At 52.3% G+C, this 17629-nt stretch overlaps 1 long non-coding RNA gene across 2 annotated transcripts; it reads right to left on the bottom strand.

Annotated features, from left to right (window-relative positions):
• Positions 1 to 102: 102 nt before the first annotated feature.
• On the bottom strand, positions 103 to 16025 carry LOC123783529 (uncharacterized). Of its 2 annotated transcripts, XR_006777229.2 has the most exons (4): positions 4521 to 16018; positions 3995 to 4144; positions 3202 to 3333; positions 103 to 1824 (listed from the first exon to the last, which is right to left on the bottom strand). It is a non-coding gene; the product is annotated as an uncharacterized LOC123783529 (long non-coding RNA). The 2 variants fall into 2 exon arrangements; XR_015721382.1 differs by having other exon boundaries at positions 103 to 3333; positions 4521 to 16025.
• Positions 16026 to 17629: the final 1604 nt, after the last annotated feature.

Genomic DNA, 17629 nt, shown 5'->3' with positions numbered 1-17629 from the left:
TTCTTTTTCTTCCCACCTCCCGCCCCACCCCCATCCCCCCCGCGCTGCCTGGGCGGTCGGGGAGGGGCAGGGCCCGGCGGCTTGGAGGAGAGGCTGCACTTTGCGGCGGAAGCTCGCCTGGCTCGCCCCCAGGTTTCTCCCGGAGGCCCCCGGAGCGACCAGCACTTGTCCCCTCGGAATGCAGAGCCTGGCCCGCTAAACCGCAACGGAGCAGGCTGGAATGATGCCCTCGATGCTTAGGACGACTTTTCTTACCCAGTCACAGATGTTTCCAAATTTCTAAGAACAAAGGACGAGGCTGGAGAGGCCACTTCAGAGAATTGCTTCTATATGAATGGAGGGGTGGGGGATGTGGGGCTCCCTGGCTCCCCTCCCTCCGAAAGGCCTCTGGCTGGCCCCGAGTGACTGCACAGACCTCTCGCTTCATCAGGCTTGCACGGGAAGAGGGGCAGAGCTCCGGAGCAAGTTGTCCGGCTCGGAGAATTCCGGGTTCTTCGAAGCCGCTCGCCTAAGGTGGGTCCTTCCAGAAAGGTTAGCTTCCAGGGGCTTGTTTTGGGCACTCGGGGCCTCACCCCGGCTCTGGGAACTGCTGGTCAGGGGAGAGGGGTGGGGAGGCCGTGTGGTGCTGTGCGGACCTGCAGGGTCCAGGTGCTGCTTGCCTTGTGGCCAGCGAGCCTGCTCTGGGGCCGAGGCAGCCCCTTGGGACCCATCTGCCTGCAGACTGGGCGGTGGGCCAGGCGAGACTGGCGAAGGCTAGCGTTGCGGGGGGGGGGGCAGACTCAGGACCGTGGGCTGCGTATCTGCAGGCCGCCAGCACTCGGTCATGCTTTGTCGGAGACCCTGGCCGTTCACCCGTTTCCTTCGGGATTCTAAGTGTCGCTGCTTCCGGCGCAGGGAGAGGCTGCCAGCCCCGCCCAGTGCTGCCCCGACTGCCCACGCCCACCTGAGACGGGTGCTGGACACACGGAGGTTGAGATACAGAGGGGCCCTGGGGGGGACACTCCATAGAGCTGAAATCTGGGTCTCGAGGCCTCTGTGGCTTTCTGAACGTACCAGCAGCCCTGGCTGGAATGTAGATTGTGTTTTTAGTAATGTGTACTGTGAGCTGTCCTCTGTATAATGTATTTTGTAATGTATTTTTCTCATCTACCAAAGGATGAAACAAATAAACTTATTTAAATAGTTTGGCTCTAATAAAATTATTTTTTTTTAAGATTTATTTAACTACTCTCCACACCCAACGTGGGCTCAAACTCACGACCTCGAGATCCAGAGTCACACACACTAGTGACGGGGCTAGCCAGGCGCCCCCCAGTACAATTGAAGGAACAGTGGGGTCCGCATCCACTGGCATGAAGGGAAGCCCCAGCTCCCGGGAGCCGGCAGCACCGACCAGAAGAAAACCCTCCACCTTTCCCGTCAGACTTAACACTCCCCTTAATGACGTCCGTGGAGGGTCATAACGACGCTACAAAGCGCAAAAAGAGATTCGAGGCCCTAACATCCTGAGTCAATGCAGTTCTCTCCACTAGGAAGACAAGGAGAGCTGCGACGAGCTCAGGTGGCCGGCCCACACCTCACCTGAGGCTTGTGGGGGGCCGAGGGAGCAGGTGGGCGCGTGTGCAGCGGCTTCCAACCCACTGCAGCGGGTCTGACGACGCGGGGCTGGGGAGTTCGGTGCCACAGGGAGCGACACCCCAAGTCCTGACGCATGCCATCACTTCTTCACCACCGTGCTCCTTGATTCTGCTCTGGAATGCCAGGAAAACTGAGCGGTGGGCCCCTCTGTCCTCCGGAATTGCTTAGGGCAACTTGTCTCGTGCTCTAGGGGTGCACAGAAGAGATGTGGGGAGGACCCACTGGCTGCCTCTGGCTTCGACCTCACAGAAGCTTCGCGGGTGTGGCACGGGCGGAGTTGGGGCACCTGTGACACGTGGAGACCTCTCTCTCCTGAGAGGTGAGCTGGGGGCGAGGCCAAATGGGGGTCGAAGCAATCGCGGGCACCAGTGGCCTTTTCACCCCCAATGCCTCAAGAGTGCACCGTGCTTGAGGACAGGGAGACAGAACGGGACAGAGAAGGGCATGAGGATGGTGTGTGACTGGATCAGGATGTGACTGGAAGAGCGAGAGTCTCAGTGGGAAGGAAAGCCCCACCCCCCCGCCCATCCACTCATTCCCCCCGATAACCTCAGCTTGGGCCCAGGCGGCCTGCCCGGGAGCCCCCAGGGCGGGAGGGAGGGAGGACAGTTAGATACAGGGCAGTCACCTCCGAGGTCTAAGCCCCGGTGATTTTCCCTTTGCGGGTGCGATGGAGAACCCAGTACGAACTCAGTGTCTGCCAAGCTTAGCACCGCAAGGAAAGCCGGGTGGCCCGAGGTCGGGCGGGGCGGGGGCGCGGGCAGCAGCGGGTGGCGGGGCAGCGGCGGGCAGACAAGTCTCTGCCGGTCAGGGCGGGCTCCGGGGGCGGGCTGACCCCAGATGGAAGGGCTGCGGAGGTGGGAGGGGAGGGCAGAGGAAGAGCAGAGCAAAGGAGGCCTTACTGCTGTGCCTAAAGTTGTTGCAGGGATCTGGGATTTCACATCGTCCAGGGGGGAAATTCTGAGGACACGAAACTCTGCTCGTTCAACTCTGAGCGCATTCGCTGGAGGGCTGGAGGCTGCGGCGCAGAGAGGCCTTTGCCCACTGAGCAAGCCGTTCCTCCATGGGGGGGTGCTGTTCTCCGAGGCCTCCCCTCACTCGGGTCCCCCCATCCAGGGCCACTTGAATGCATGAAACTGGCCATACAGAGTCGGACATTAGGTCCGTCCCCAGCTGTGCCATTTTGTTTTGAGGAAACGTGAGGACGTTCCTGTCACTTTTCTGAGCCTTGTTGTCCCCCTCCGTAAAGGGGGAAATTGGCCCACCTGACCTCTCAGGGCCACCTCAATGTCCACACAAGAGCCGAGCACCCCCCGACCTGGGGTGGGCACTCCGGCCCCTCCATCTGTCTGGGAGCTGCTGTTCGGGGCACTGGGCTCCTCTGCTCACAGCTCTCCGGCGCCCAAGCAGTCAGGTGCCTGCCTGCAGTTCCTGGGCCCCGGCCGGGAACCGGTCACTCCCCCACGCTGCACAGCAGGGCCCAAGATGACCTCTGGGGTGCCCCCGCCCATGGGGCCCACGCCGCTTGCCCCTGCACGTTGTGGAGATGCCTTTCCATCTTACTTCCGGTGTGCTTCTCCTGGTCCTCCAGAGCACTGTCTCGCCCACTCACATCTCACCAAGCCCCAACCTTGACAGAGCAGAGCAGAGGCCTCTTCCTCTCAAGGATGTGAAAACAGGGGCCCCAACAGCCATCTGGATATAAAGAAACAGCACATCAGAGGCCCCCACGTCCAGTGCTAACCCCCATCAGTGGTTTCCAAATCCTAGTTTTCTCCTACAGTGGAACCCTTTCCCAGAGAAATCAAGCAAAATTCAATGTACATAACACAGACGAAAGCTGAGCAGCTCTGGCAGAAGTGGGGGGACGCCTGCCCTCTCCCTCGGTACCACAGAACTCGGCCTTCGGGCAGCACCTGCGGCCCCTCGTAGGCGTGAAACAAATACGCAAGGGGCAGCTCCAAAAATGGGGAGAGCAAAAAGACCCGGACAGGCACCCTGAGGCCTCTGCTGCCCTCTGCTGTCCCCTGCTGCCCTCTGCTGCCCCCTGCTGCCCTCTGCTGCCCCCTGCTGCCCCTCAGCTGTTCCCTGATGCCCCTCAGCTGTCCCCTGCTGTCCCCTGCTGCCCCTCAGCTGTCCCCTGCTGCCCTCTGCTGCCCCCTGCTGCCCCTGCTGCCTCCTGCTGTCTCTCTGCTGCCCCCTGCTGCCCCCAGCTGTCCCCTGCTGCCCCTCAGCGGTCCCTCAGCTGTCCCCTCCTGCCCCTGCTGTCTCTCTGCTGCCCCCTGCTGCCCCTATGCTGTCCCCCAGGTGCCATGCTGAAGCCCATCAGGTCTCAGAAGGGTGGAGGACGCCTCACCTTTCTCCAGCATGATAGGCTGAGTCAGAGGGGGGTTGGCTCAGAAGTCGTCACTCTGCAAGCTGTGCAGGGCCTGCACCGGGAGGGTAGCCCACCGGCTAAAGTCGATGAGAATGACCACAGGCATCCACCCTGTCCAGCACCCAGCACCTGGCCGAGGGAGGGAGGAGGGAGAGGACGCTGTTCCACCTGGGTGGTCACAGCAGCCCTCAACAAGAGGGCCGGGAGGCAGGGCTGCGAGGAGCAGCTTCCCCCTTCCTGGGGCGCGAAGTCATGTAAGCAGCGGGATCTTGAGAGCAGCAGAGAATCCAGAGCCCGAAGGAGGGAGAAGAAAGGAGCGGCTCTGTCTACGGGCCACGCCCCAACGCCCCAACACTGCCTGGCATGCACCTGTCCGAGGCCGGCCTGCAATCCCCCCGTCACCCCCCAGCTGGCACTCTGTGGCAGAGTCGGGTGGGTAGGGCCAAGCAGCGCCCGCGTGTCCTGGTGCACCATCTGTAGGTGGCACGAAGGCAACGGGCCTCACCGCCTGCGACGCATCCCACGTCTGTCTGTCTCTGAAGATGCCGCCTGTGGGTTAGCGCTCCAGACCTGCTACACGGGGCCGAGGCCGAGGCGGGAGGAGGAGACCACAGCCAGGGACCGGCCCCCGTCACCAGGTTCACCCCAGGAAGGCCAGTGAGAAGGCCCCAAAGCCCGCGCCTTGGTGGCGTTCACGGCCCAGAAGAAGAGGGTCTGAGGGACGATGCTGGCCACCAACCCCGCCACCGACATTGCGGGTGGTACCCCCGCAGGAGTGGCGCTAGGAAGGAGGCTGTGGCGGAAAGGCAGGGAACAGAGGGGGCCGAATGCAGCAGGAGAGTCACCCCAAGCAGGAGGGCCAGGCCCCAGCCCCAGCAGAGAGGGGGACAAGTGCCCTTGGTGATCGCCATGCAGAGCAAGAAATCACGGTGCTGGGGGCTCAGGGCCGAGAGGGTGGGAAGGGGCACAGTGGGAGGAAACGAGACACACGGGGACCGGGGAGAGAGGTGGGCAGAGCCCTTCCGGGGGAGGACTCTGAGCCGGCCATCGCGAGCTGTGCCTCTGAGTGATGCGGGGGTGCACTCTCTGTGACCCAGGACACGTCTCAGCCCCCGTCGCTGCCCCGTGTTTAAGCACCGGCCAAATCTCCCGTCACTCCGCTGGGAGTGTGGGGAGCGTCCCAGGCCCGCGCCGGGCAGAAAGGGGATCGGACTGGTTAAGTCACTTTGCGTCCCAGCCTCACAGCCCAGGTCTGATGGAGGACTTCTGGAACGCTCCGTCCCACCCCGTACCATCCCTGCCCCACTTGCCAGGGACCGAACCGTGTCTGCAGTGGCCTTTGCCCTGGTGTTCTCGCTACACGTCCCTGTACCTCATTCCCACAGGACCACACAGAAGGCTGTCCTCCACGTCTCGGTCGCACAGGGTCACCAGGAGCCTTAGGAGTAAGCTGTGTACGAGCTGGAAAGCAGACGCCAGAGTCCTGGAGGCGCCTGGGCCACCGCGCGACCCCCGCACCCCTGCCCTCCACAGGCCCGGGCCCTGCCGTCAGAGGTAGGAAAACACGGGTGGTGAAACTGTTCCTTCACGTCGCAGCCCGCAGACCCAGCCGGGTGCAGAGGCTCGTCGGGCGGGTTTCTGTAATGGGGACAGGATCCACGGAGGGGTCAACACCAGCCCCAGGGTGCTGGGGGAGGGACAGCAGGGGTTGCAGAGACACGGCCTGGGAACAGGGACAGCTCAGGATCTCGCTGGTGGCTCGGCAAGTCCTTGACCAGAAGCTTTCTCCGAAACCTAGAGAAAGAAAAGGCGTCTCTCCGGGATGGTAGCACTTAGTTCATTCATTCATACGTGGAATCGTCCGAGTAGATTCGGAGACAGCCCGACAGCACCTGCCCTGAGCCAGGGTTAAGCTGACTCTAGTGGCTCCCACGCACTTTCCCCTTTCTTGCCGGGATCCTGAGCCAACCCAAGAAAGGGCTTCCAGACACAGGGAGGTGAGGAGGGCAGCCGCCGGCCGGGGGCTCCCCCAGGACTGGCAGTCACAGACATCCAGGACCGCTTGGCCCGGGAGGTGCGCCGGCCTCTCACAGAGAGTGGAAGGGGGGCAATGGTTATGCTGGAGGCCAGCCTGGTGGAGAGAGAGGCCTGCTTCCCTGCCACTCACGACAACCCCTTGGCATCCCCCGAGCCGTGCCGGCTTCTCCGCTGCCCTAGACAGAAAACCCCCAGACCTGGTGGAACCCACGTACCTACCCACCGACCGCTGCCGGCACCACAGTCCCACCATAAACCCCTAGACACTTTCCTTCTCTCCGTGTGGACGCGCCACACCTGCTCCCCTCTCCGCGAATCCACCACATGCCCGGCCTCCAAAGCGGTAAAAAGCCTCAGACCTCACAGCCAGGTGTCCAGCCCTAGTCCGTCTCTGGGATGGGCCCGGAGCGTGCAGGCACCCGCCGCGGACAGCTAGAAGCACCCACGCAGCGTGTCTGTCACACAGCCGTTCTGTCCAGCTGAGCGGACGGCCTCATGACCTACCTACGGGCTCAGGCCACACTCGTCTCTCCCCCCAGCTCCCTGCATGAAAGCCGCCAGCCCACCAAGCCAGCAACTCCTTGAACACCAGGCGCTCTCGTACTTCTCTCCGCCCATGCCCAGCCCCCACACCAGCCAGCGCCCACCCCCACACGGCAACAGCATCTGGACACTTCCCTGCTGCCACAGAATGTCCGCAGGCCCCCACAGCACCACCCCACAGACAACACGATGTCTTACGAACCAAACTCAGATCCTATTATTCCCCGGATTAAAACCTTCTCAACTTCCCACTGTGCTTGCACATAAAAGCCAAAGTCTCCACTTGGACTCACCCAGGCCACCATAATCTGACCCTCCTTCCACGGATGTTCTCGGTGCCTGCCCTCCCCTGCAGCTGCTGTGCCACACGGTGGGGCATCTGTGGGAGCTCCCCCCATCTGGAATGTTCTGGAATGTTCTTCCCCTGCTCTTCATAGGGTTGACTCCGACCTATCATCCAGATCTCAGCAGAGATGCCCCTTCTCACGAAGGGGCCGCCCTAAGAGTTGTCTGAAGAAGTGACCCCCCCTCATCACATTGCCTTTATCTTAATTCCGTCTGGTACTTGCTATCTGGCATTTTCTTATTTATCTTCTGGTTTACCGTGTGTCTCTTCCATGGGAATACAAGCATCTCGAGAATACAAGTCATGTCTGTCTTCTGACAATTACCTTGATCGCTGAGGAGCCCCATGGCCCTGACCTCCGGCTGGTGCCCGCTAGGCTCTCCGGACACAGGCAGCAGGGAGGGACGAGAAATGACCTGGGGCAGACTCTTCATCCTCTGAGCCAGATGTCCTCTCCTACAGCACGAATCCCACCCGAAGGGCTGGGCGGACTTGGCGGGCTAGCACCTGTCCAGGGCCATAGGCGCTGAGTCCGTGGAAGCAGGTCCTGCGGTCAGTCCTAGTCCTAGAGCTGACAGCCCCCTTCAGGTTGGGCTCGTCACCCAGGCAGGACGGGAGCCTGGCCCAAGTACACCCACTGCTGTCGCTAAACACGTTGGCGCAGCACAGCGGTCGGACCAGGGCTGCAGAGGGAGGCCTCACGCACGCTAACCACCGCTGCTCCCCAGCGAGCCCCAAATCAGCCTCCGTGCCCACCCGCTCTGCCCCCGTCGCCTGCAGCCGAGCACGGAAGAGTCCCCCAAGACCGTTCCAAATACCAACCCAAGAACCAGTTAGCAGCCGTGATTTCAAGCTAAAAATTATTAATACAGAAACATTTAAAACCATTTTTGGTCTAATTATTATTCCCTAATGATTTAAGAGATAAATATAACCATCCCATTTTGACAGTTTGTGAAATTAAGTTTCAGAAGAAAATCCACATAATTATCATCCAACCAGCACAGGAGGCCCATCAGCCCGAACAAGACTCAGCGCTCGGGGTGCGCTCCTAGCACGAGGTGCCGACTGGAAGCTTCCGAGCTCAGGACACCACCTCGCCCGCGGCCACACCCACTTCAATTAGTTCTACTGCTGAGAGCGCCAGTGACGCTCATGCCCGGGCCTCCCCACAGCAGCAGCGGTCTCCTTACTGTGTTCTGGGCCTTTCTGCCAGCCGGTCAAGCGTTCTGAGAGGCCGCCTGCTCCGGAGACGCTGGTGAGTCTGCGGTGTGCAAGAGCAGACCCAGGACACAGAGGTCCGCGGCCAGAAGGCTCTGGGGTGGACGGGTGTCCATCCAGTCCCAACACAGCCAGAGAGAGCCTGGGCCGGGGTGCAGCCTCCAAGCCCCCACACCACCGCGGACTGGACCGGCTCTGCTCACCTCGAAGCCCCCGTCTGCACGCGGGGCCTGCACGTGGGGCCGCCCGAGGGCCACAACCCGGTGGAAATTTAGTATCACAGCAGCAACCCTCAGCCTCTCCCTGCCCCCCAAGTAAGGCGCGTGCAGACTGACAGAAACGACAGGCACAGGCCTCACTTGTCCTCAGGGAGCCCCCATTGGGCGCTCCACAAAGGCTGAGACGGCGTGTTCCAGACACCGCAAAGCGCACGGTCTCGTAGGTGCAGCAGCGAGTGTGCAACAGAGACGCGCAACGTCGGTGGCCACAGGGCGACGAAGAAACACGGCACGGAGGGGACCAGGGGCCCCGGGGGCGGGGCTGACAGCGGAACACAGACCTGCGTGAAGCGAGGAGGCAAACCCGCAGACGTGGGCTGACACCGCAGGCGCGGGGACCTTCGGTCGGGGACCCAGGTCTTCCTGCTTCTGCTCGGCCCCGACTCCGTTCTTCCGGTGGCTCTGAATCCAGGGGGACGGGCGTGGGGTACACGGTGCACATCCCCAGGGCAGAACGCCACCAGACCGCACCTGGGGCCACGGAGGGGGAGCGCCTGACGGGCCGCCAACAGCCTTCTGCGCGGCTGAAACGCTCCGTGTGTGGCTGGTGACCACGCGTCCGTCTGTCACGGTGGATTCATTTTACTCCGTGTAAAGAATACTTCAATTAATGTACTTATGTATGTTACGTACTTAGTGCTTCAATAGGGTTGATTTTTTATGTGAATTGGTTAGATCTGGTGGCGCGTCCACGCCAAACTTTCCAGCGCTCCCACTTCGACGTGACTACGGAAAAGCCAGCTGCCACCCAGTCATTACATGTCATGAAAATAAGAAAGTGTTAATATTTATAAAGTTGTGCTTATGATTATTTTTATTCTTACACGACCTTCTCCAGGACCCGACTGCTTTTTTCTTCTTCCACGCACTTGGGTTTCCTGCCATCTCGAGCAGCACCTCCCAGGTCCGTTCACTTTTCTCCATGCAGACGTCACCCTGGCGTCTTGCCCGTCCTGCTCCTCCCGGGACTGGAGGCTGCTAGAGCGCTCCTCGCTTTGCCGGCCGCGGGGAGGCCGCTGGGCCCCCTTCGGCTCCCAGACCCCTTCCTTTGGGGCTTACTGGTTCATGGAGCACATCCCTCCGTAGCTTTTTGAGAACAAGTATGTGGGGCATACATTCTTTGAGACCCTACCTTTCTGAACAAGTGCTAATTTTACCTTTATTCTAGAGTAATTTAAGAACAGATTTGAGTTTGGACGTGATGTTGTGCAAAATTCAATGATACTCCCCCATCCCGTACCTATTAATGGAGATTCTCTCTCTGAGGCTGTACCCAATGTTCTAAAATATTTCCATGCTATGTCTCAGTGTAGGTTTTCATTTTCCCATTTATTATCTTGGGGCCTTGTCGGCTGCTTTCAACCTGAAAACTCATATCCTTCCCTTCTCGGTACTTCCTCCCCCGCACGGACCTGCGCTATTCCTGAGTGCGTACGCTGCCCACCAAAGCTGATCCTTCCATTTTACCTTTTCTTTTCTCCACAGCAATTCTACTACAAAATATTTCAATTGATACATCCTCTCCCCAAAAAGCAATAACAACACTTGACAAAATTGTCAAAAGCCACCGTCTCAGGATTCTGGAGTTTGACCAGAAGCCCGCAGCACGACGCCCGGCCCCTTGGCTGCCAGCCCCACGAGGTGAGCAAAGCTCTGACAACCAGCAACTTGGGGCAGAGAGCAGAGAAGCCTCCTGAGCCCCAGGGTGGTCGGAACTCGCCCAGCCCTCGGAGGCCAGCGGGTGGGAGGGCCGGCTCTCGGCCTGAGGACGTGCCCTGAGGCTCTCACGCCTCCAGCTCTACAGGATGCCTATTCCCAACCTTCTATCAGCTTGTTTCCTTTTCTCATCGATTTCCAGTTTTTTATTTTGCTTTTCTTTTTTTTTATGATTTTATTTATTTATTTGACAGAGGGAGGGACAGCCAGCGAGAGAGGGAACACAAGTGGGGGGAGTGGGAGAGGAAGAAGCAGGCTCCTAGTGGAGGAGCCTGATGTGGGGCTTGATCCCAGAACGCTGGGATCACGCCCTGAGCCGAAGGCAGATGCTTAACGACTGAGCCACCCAGGTGCCCCCAATCTTTTTGCTTGTTTTTAAAAAAACATTCTAGATCTCAATCCAGAGGCCAAAGAACGTTTTGGTACAGGGTGAGAACACACACTTGAGGCTTTGCAAGCACAGTCTGCCGTACAGCTCAACTCCACTACTGCTCAGCAGTGGAAACAGTCTGTAAATGGGGGAGGCTGTTTTCCAATAAAACTTTATTTGTAGACATTGGAACTTGAATTTCATATAATTTCATGTGTCATAAAATAATATTCTTTTGAAAAATTTTCCCCTAACCATTAAAAAATGTAGAAACCATTCTTAGAACTTCTACTCTGGGAAGATGATATAAATGGATCTTTTCCTACTCCTTCTGCTAAAAACCTGGGTATTAAGTATAAATCAAACATAAGACAACTATGATCTTGGGACCAAAGGACAACATGGTGATGAATTCCCTGGGTTATCTTCTTGCCTCCTATATCCTAGACCTAGAATTGAAGAACCCACAAGCACCAACAGACAGACCAAAAAAAGCCCCACAAAACCTGTTCTCTCCAGCCAAAGGACTAGAAATGGGGCAGTCTCACATGCAGAAAACTTAAAAAAAAAAAAAAAGAGAGAGAGAGAGAGAGATTTATTTATGGAGGAGGGAGAGTAAGGAGGAAGAGAATCCAAGCAGACTCCATATTGAGCGTGGAGCCCAGTGTGGCACTCGGTCCCACAACCCTGAGATCATGACCTGAGCCCAAACCAAGAGTCAGACACTCAACCAACTGTGCCAGCCAGGCACCCCAGAAAACTTCTAAACAATAACTGACCCACCCCAGCTAAACACACACACACACACACACACACACGCGCGCGCCCCAAGTGCATGCATTCCAGCAAAGACGAGCAGGGAGCCTAGACTTCCACCCTCATGGGGCTGCGATGAGTCGCTCCAAAACTCCCAGCCCAGTGATGCTGCAGAAGGCCAAGTCGGCAGCCGGGAATCGATCCCTGCAGCCAGTAATGAAGCCAGCTCTCCCCCCGCCGCCGCGACCGTGGCTGCCTGTCATCCATGAAGGCCACCTGGGAAGCCTGGACATCCACACCCACGCGGCAGCAATAAGTTTCCCACAGGTGGTGCCAGCAGGGCGTTGCTGGAGGGTCAGGACTTGCCCGAGTGGTGACGAAGCCACAGACACCAGAGTACCGCTGGAGACCACGTGGGGAACGAGAACTCCCCCCATCCAACGGCAGCCTCCTCTCCCCCGTGAGGAGAACCGGAACTTCTACCCTCAGCTGGCAGTATCAAGGTGGCCCCTGCTTCCCTGCTGGAGCAGTGCCAGAGAAAGCCAAGTGAAACAGAAGGTTTGCATAAAAGCTAGAGTCTCAGAGCATAGTAAGAAAATGTCCAGGTTTCAACCTAAACTCACCTGTTTTACCAAGAACCAGGAAAGTCTCAAACCGAATGAGAAAAGATAATACCCACCAACACCAAGATGACACAGATGTTAGAATTTCATTATTTTATTTTATTAAAGATTTTATTTACTTGACAGAGAGAGAGAGAGAGAGCACAAGCAGGGGGAGCAGCAGGCAGAGGGAGAAGCAGGCTTCCCTCTGAGCAGGGAGCCTGATGTGGTGCTCAATCCCAGGACCCTGGATCATGACCTGAACCGAAGGCAGACACTCAACTGACTGAGCCACCCAGGTGCCCCTTTTTTATTTTATTTCATTCCATCTCATCTCATCTCATCTCATCTCATCTCATCTCATCTCATCTCATCTCATTTCAGGGGGGTGAGAGGCAGGAGATGGAGAGAGAATCTCAAGCACACTCCACACCCAGCACAGAGCCTGACAGATAGGGCTCGATCTCACAGCCCCGAGATCATAACTTGAGCTGAAATCAAGAGTCAGATGCTTAACCAACTTGAGCCGCCCAGACACCCCCTGACAGACATTTTAAAGCAGCCATGATAAAATACTTCACCAAACAATTACAAATACTCTTAAAACAAATGAAAAAATAAAAACCCTCAGGAAAGAAATAGAGAGTCTCAGGGAAAAAAAAGGTATAAAAAATGGGGAAATTAGAATTGAAAAATACAATAAGTGAAATTTTTAAAAAGTAGATAACCTCAACAACAGAATTGAGGGGACATGAAATAACCAATGACTACAAGAGAGAACACTAGAATTATATAATCTGAACAGCAGAAAGATTTTTAAAACCTTCACATTCAGAAAGCTGTGTGAACCCAGAGCAGCATAAATTCAAAGAAATCCATGCCAAGACACATCATTATTAAACTTCTGAAAACCGAGGACCAAGAAAAAAATCTTGAAAGTGCACAGAGAAAAATGACACCATCATAAGAAAAATTATTTGAATGACAGTGGATTTCTCATCACAAACCATGGAGGCCAGAAGAAAGTGGCACACTATTTCTCAAGTGCTAAAAGAAAAGATCTGTATACCTAGTGAAAATATCCTTCAGGAATGAAGGGGAAATTAAGACATTCTCAAATGAAGGAAAACTAAGAATTTGTCACCAGCAGACCTACCCTAAAAAAAAAAAAAAAAAAAAAAAAAGTCCAAAGGAAGTTCTCTAAACAAAGAGGAAATGATAAAAGAAGGAACCTTGAAACATCAGGAAATAAGAAAGGACATGGTAAGAAAAAATATGGGTAAATACAATAGGCTTTCCTTCCCTTGAGTTTTCTGAATTATATTTGACAGTTGAAACAAAACTCTAACGCTGTCATATATATGGTACTAAATGAACACTTTTTTTAGTGTTCATTTTTAAGACAACTACATTATAAGCAGGGAGAGTAAAGGGAAGTAAGATTTCTACACTTCACTCAAATAAATAAAGTCAACAGGCATAGACTACGAGAAGTTAAGTATAAATAAGGTAACACCTTCAGTTTTAAGATTTAAAAATACTACAGATAAATCAAAATTGAATTATTAAAAAAATGTCCAAGTGAACTATAGGAAAATAGAGAAATAAAAAAAAAAACAGGAAACAAAAAATAAAATGCAGACTTGAGCCCTAACATATCAATAATTACATTAAACGTAAATGGTCTAAAAAAAAATACCAATTTAAAGACACAGACTGTCAGTGTGGATTAAAAAACATGACCCAAATGTATCATGTCTACAAAAAGCTTGCTTCAAATATAATGATATATTTTAAAGTAAAAAATAAAAAGATAGGAAAATAAAATAAGAAAAAATATGTCATGCAAACATTAATCAAAGGGAAGAAAACATAGCTATATTAATATCAGATAAAACAGACCTCAAAGTAAAATCACTAAGAAAGTCTCAGAGAGGGATACTATATAATTATAAAAGATCATTCCACCAAGAACACAGCAATCCTAAGTGTGTACCAAACGAGAGCTGCAAAATACGTGATGCAAAAATTAATCAAATTGAAAGAAGAAATGCACAAATCCACAATTATAAATGTAGACTTCAACAACACTCTCTCAACAACCAACAGAACAACTAGACAGAAAATCAGTAAGGATGCGGAAGAACTCAAGGATACTATGAACCAATGCAATCCAATCAACATGTACAGGCTGCTGTGCCCAACAGCAGAACATATATCTTTTCAAGTACCCACAGAACATAAACCATGAAGGCTATATCCTGGGCTGTGAAATAAGTCTCCATAAATGCGAAAGAATTCAAGTCATATGCGGTATGCTGTCTAGCCGCAGAGAATGAAATCAGAAATCAATAGCAGAAAATATGTGGACATCTCCAAACATCTGTAAACTATGTAACACACTTCAAAATAACCCACAGAATAAAGAAATCACAAGGAAAACTAGAAAATATTTTGAACTGAATGAAAATGAAAACACAACACAAAATGAAAAACACTATCAAGTGTTTTATATAGGTAAAGCATCACCTAAAGAGAAATTTATAGCATTAAAAGCCTATACTAGGAAATAAGGAGGCTTAGAAATTAATGACCTCCGCTTTGACCCTAAAGGAGAAACAGAAGAAGAAAAGCAAATGAAACCCAAAGAAAACAGAAGTGAGTAATTAAGAAAAGCTGAAATCAGTGAAATTGAAGACAGAAGAACAATAGAGAAAATCAATGAAACAAAGAACTGCCTCTTTGTAAGGATCAACAAAATTAATAAACATCTAGCGAGACTGGATGAAAAGAAAAGGAGAAGACACAAATTACCAATATCAGGAACAAAACAGAACAGATGTCACTGCAGACCCCGCAGACACCAAACAATTCTACACACGTAACTACAAGCACGAACGTCAGACACGAAGTTAGACAGCTTCGGAAGACGAATCCCTTCCTCAAGGACTCGCAATTGTCACAACTCACCCAATCTGAAATTGATCATTGGAACAGCCCCTTAACTATTAAAGAAATTGAACTCATAATTAAAAGCCTTCCAAAAAAGAAATATCCAAGCCCAGATAGTTTCGCTAGAGAATTCTACCAAACAATCAAAGAAAAATTAACATCAGTTCTACACAGTCTCCTCCTGGTACAGGAAACATTTCCCAATTCATTTTAGATAACTAGTATCACCATAATACTAAAACCAAAGACAGTACAAAACAAAGAAACAATAGACCAATATCCTTCATGGAAAAAATTGCAAAAATCCTTAACAAAGTCTTAGAAATTAGAAATCCTTAACCAATAGAATTTAGCAATACATAAAAATAATTATACACCATGACTAAGTGGGGTTTATTTCAGGAATACAAAGCCAGTTCAGTATTTGAAAAAGCAATCACTACAATCCATCATATTAATCAGCTAAAGAAGAAAAATCACATGATCATATCACCCAATACAGAGAAAGCATTTGACAAAATTCAACATTTGCTATAGGTTGAATTATGTCCCCCCAAAAGGATAAATTGCAGTCCTAACCCCAAGGCACATCAGAACATGACCTTACTTGGAAACTGGGTCTTGACAGAGGTGATCAAGTTAAAATGAAGTCACTAGGGTTGGTCCTAATCCAATATGACTATGTCCTTATGAAATGAGGGAATTTGGACAGAGAGACAGAGGGAAGACGACATGAAGACAAAGAGGGGTCCACGTGGAGACATGACTGGAACGACGCCCCCACAAACAAAGAACACTGGAGACAGCGAGCAGGTGGCTGGAGCTAGGGAGAGGTGAGGAATGACTCCCCCGCAGGCTTCAGAGGGACCTTGGACTTACTGACTCCTTGATTTTGGACTTACAGCCTCCAGACCATGCGAATAGATTTCTGTTGTTCTAAGCTACCCAATTTGTGGTATTTTTTTAAAAGATTTATTTATTTGAGGGGCGCCTGGGTGGCACAGCGGTTAAGCTCCTGCCTTCGGCTCAGGGCGTGATCCCGGCGTTATGGGATCGAGCCCCACATCAGGCTCCTCCGCTATGAGCCTGCTTCTTCCTCTCCCACTCCCCCTGCTTGTGCTCCCTCTCTCACTGGCTGTCTCTATCTCTGTTAAATAAATAAATAAAATCTTAAAAAAAAAAAGATTTATTTATTTGAGTGAGAGAGAGAGAGAGATAGAAAGCATAGGCAAGAGAGAGCGCAAGCAGGGGGAGCAGCAGAGGGAGAGGGAGAAGCAGGCTCCCTGCTGAGCAGAGAGCCCAATGTGGGACTTGATCCTGGGACCCTGGGATCATGACCTGAGCCGAAGGCAGATGCTTAACTGACTGAGCCACTCAGACACCCCTTGTGGTATTTTTTAAATAGTAGTCCTAAGAAACTAATAAAAGACCCATTCATGATTTTAAAAGAACTCTCCGAAAAACAAGAACGAAGACGAATTTTTGCAGCTTGATAAAGAACATCAACAAGAACTGCAGATGACTCTATATTTCATTGTGAGACGCGCCCACCACCCTGAGAGAGCAGAGCCAGGAAGCCCACACTCACTGCTCTAACTCAACATAGGGCTGCACGTGCGAGCCAGTAGTGAGGCAAGAAAAATAACAGAAGGCAGAGAGATCAGAAAGGAAAACATAAAACTGACCCTATTTACAAATGTTGTGGTTGCCAACATAGAAACACTGACACATTGGGGCACCTGGTGGCTCAGTCAATTGAGTGTCTGACTCTTGATTTCAGCTCAAGTCATGATCGCAGGGTCCTGAGATCATGCCCCATGTTGGGCTCGGCGCTCAGTGGGAGTCTGCTTCTCTCCTTCTCCCTCTGCCCCTCACGCCCCCCCCAACAAATAATCAAATCTTAAAAGAAGAAAAAAAGAAAAGAAAAACTGACACACAGGTTTAACACAAGTCCTATCAAAATCCCAGCCACATTTTTGTAGGCACAGGACAAGGTTATTCTAAAAATTCACAGGCGTAGGCAGAGGAACTAGAACAACTAAAAGGACTCTGAGAAAGATAACTAAAGTGTGAGGAATCGGTCTTCCCAATTTCAATACTTTTCAAACAACCACAGCAACCGAGACTCGGGTTTTGCTGAAGGTACAGATCACAGATCAGTGCGACGAACTGAGGATCCAGAAACAAATCCCCACACACGCCCAACGGGTTCTTGAGGAAGCTGCGGAAGAAACACAGTCTTTTCCACAAACGGTGCTAGAGTGGTTGGACGTCTCCAGGCCAAAGAAAGAAAGAAAGAGGGGAAGGAAGGGAGGGAAGGAAGGAAAGAACTCACCCTAAGTTTCACAGCTTATACAAAAGTTAACTCAAAATGGATTCTGGGCTTAAAAAACGTAAAACAATATAGCTTTTGGAAAAAACAGAATCTTTGGAATCTAGGGGTGACCAAAAAATCCTTGGTCTTGACAACGAAAGCACCATTCATAATAGGAAAAACTGATAAACTGGACATTATTAAAATTAAAAATTTTGCCTGTAAAAAAAAATCCCTGTTAAGAGGATGAAAAATGAGCTACAGAATGGGAGAAAAATATCTGCAAACCACGTATCCGACAAAGAACTAGTATCCAGAATATATAAAGAGCTCTCAAAACTCAACAACAACAGGAAACAAACAATCCGATTAGAAAGTGGGCAAAAGAAACAAAGAGCGACTTTGCCGAAGAGGATACCCAGCACACACGGCAAACAAGCACAGGAAGAGACCAGGTAAATGCCGGTAAACAGCACTGT

The sequence above is a fragment of the Ursus americanus genome, chromosome 2 (assembly GCF_024610735.1).
Source record: "Ursus americanus isolate L20-20 chromosome 2, mUrsAme1.1.p, whole genome shotgun sequence".
NCBI lineage: Eukaryota > Metazoa > Chordata > Mammalia > Carnivora > Ursidae > Ursus > Ursus americanus.
The sequence above is the reverse complement of the archived record's forward strand: the minus strand, read 5'-3'. Positions and strand labels throughout refer to the sequence as shown.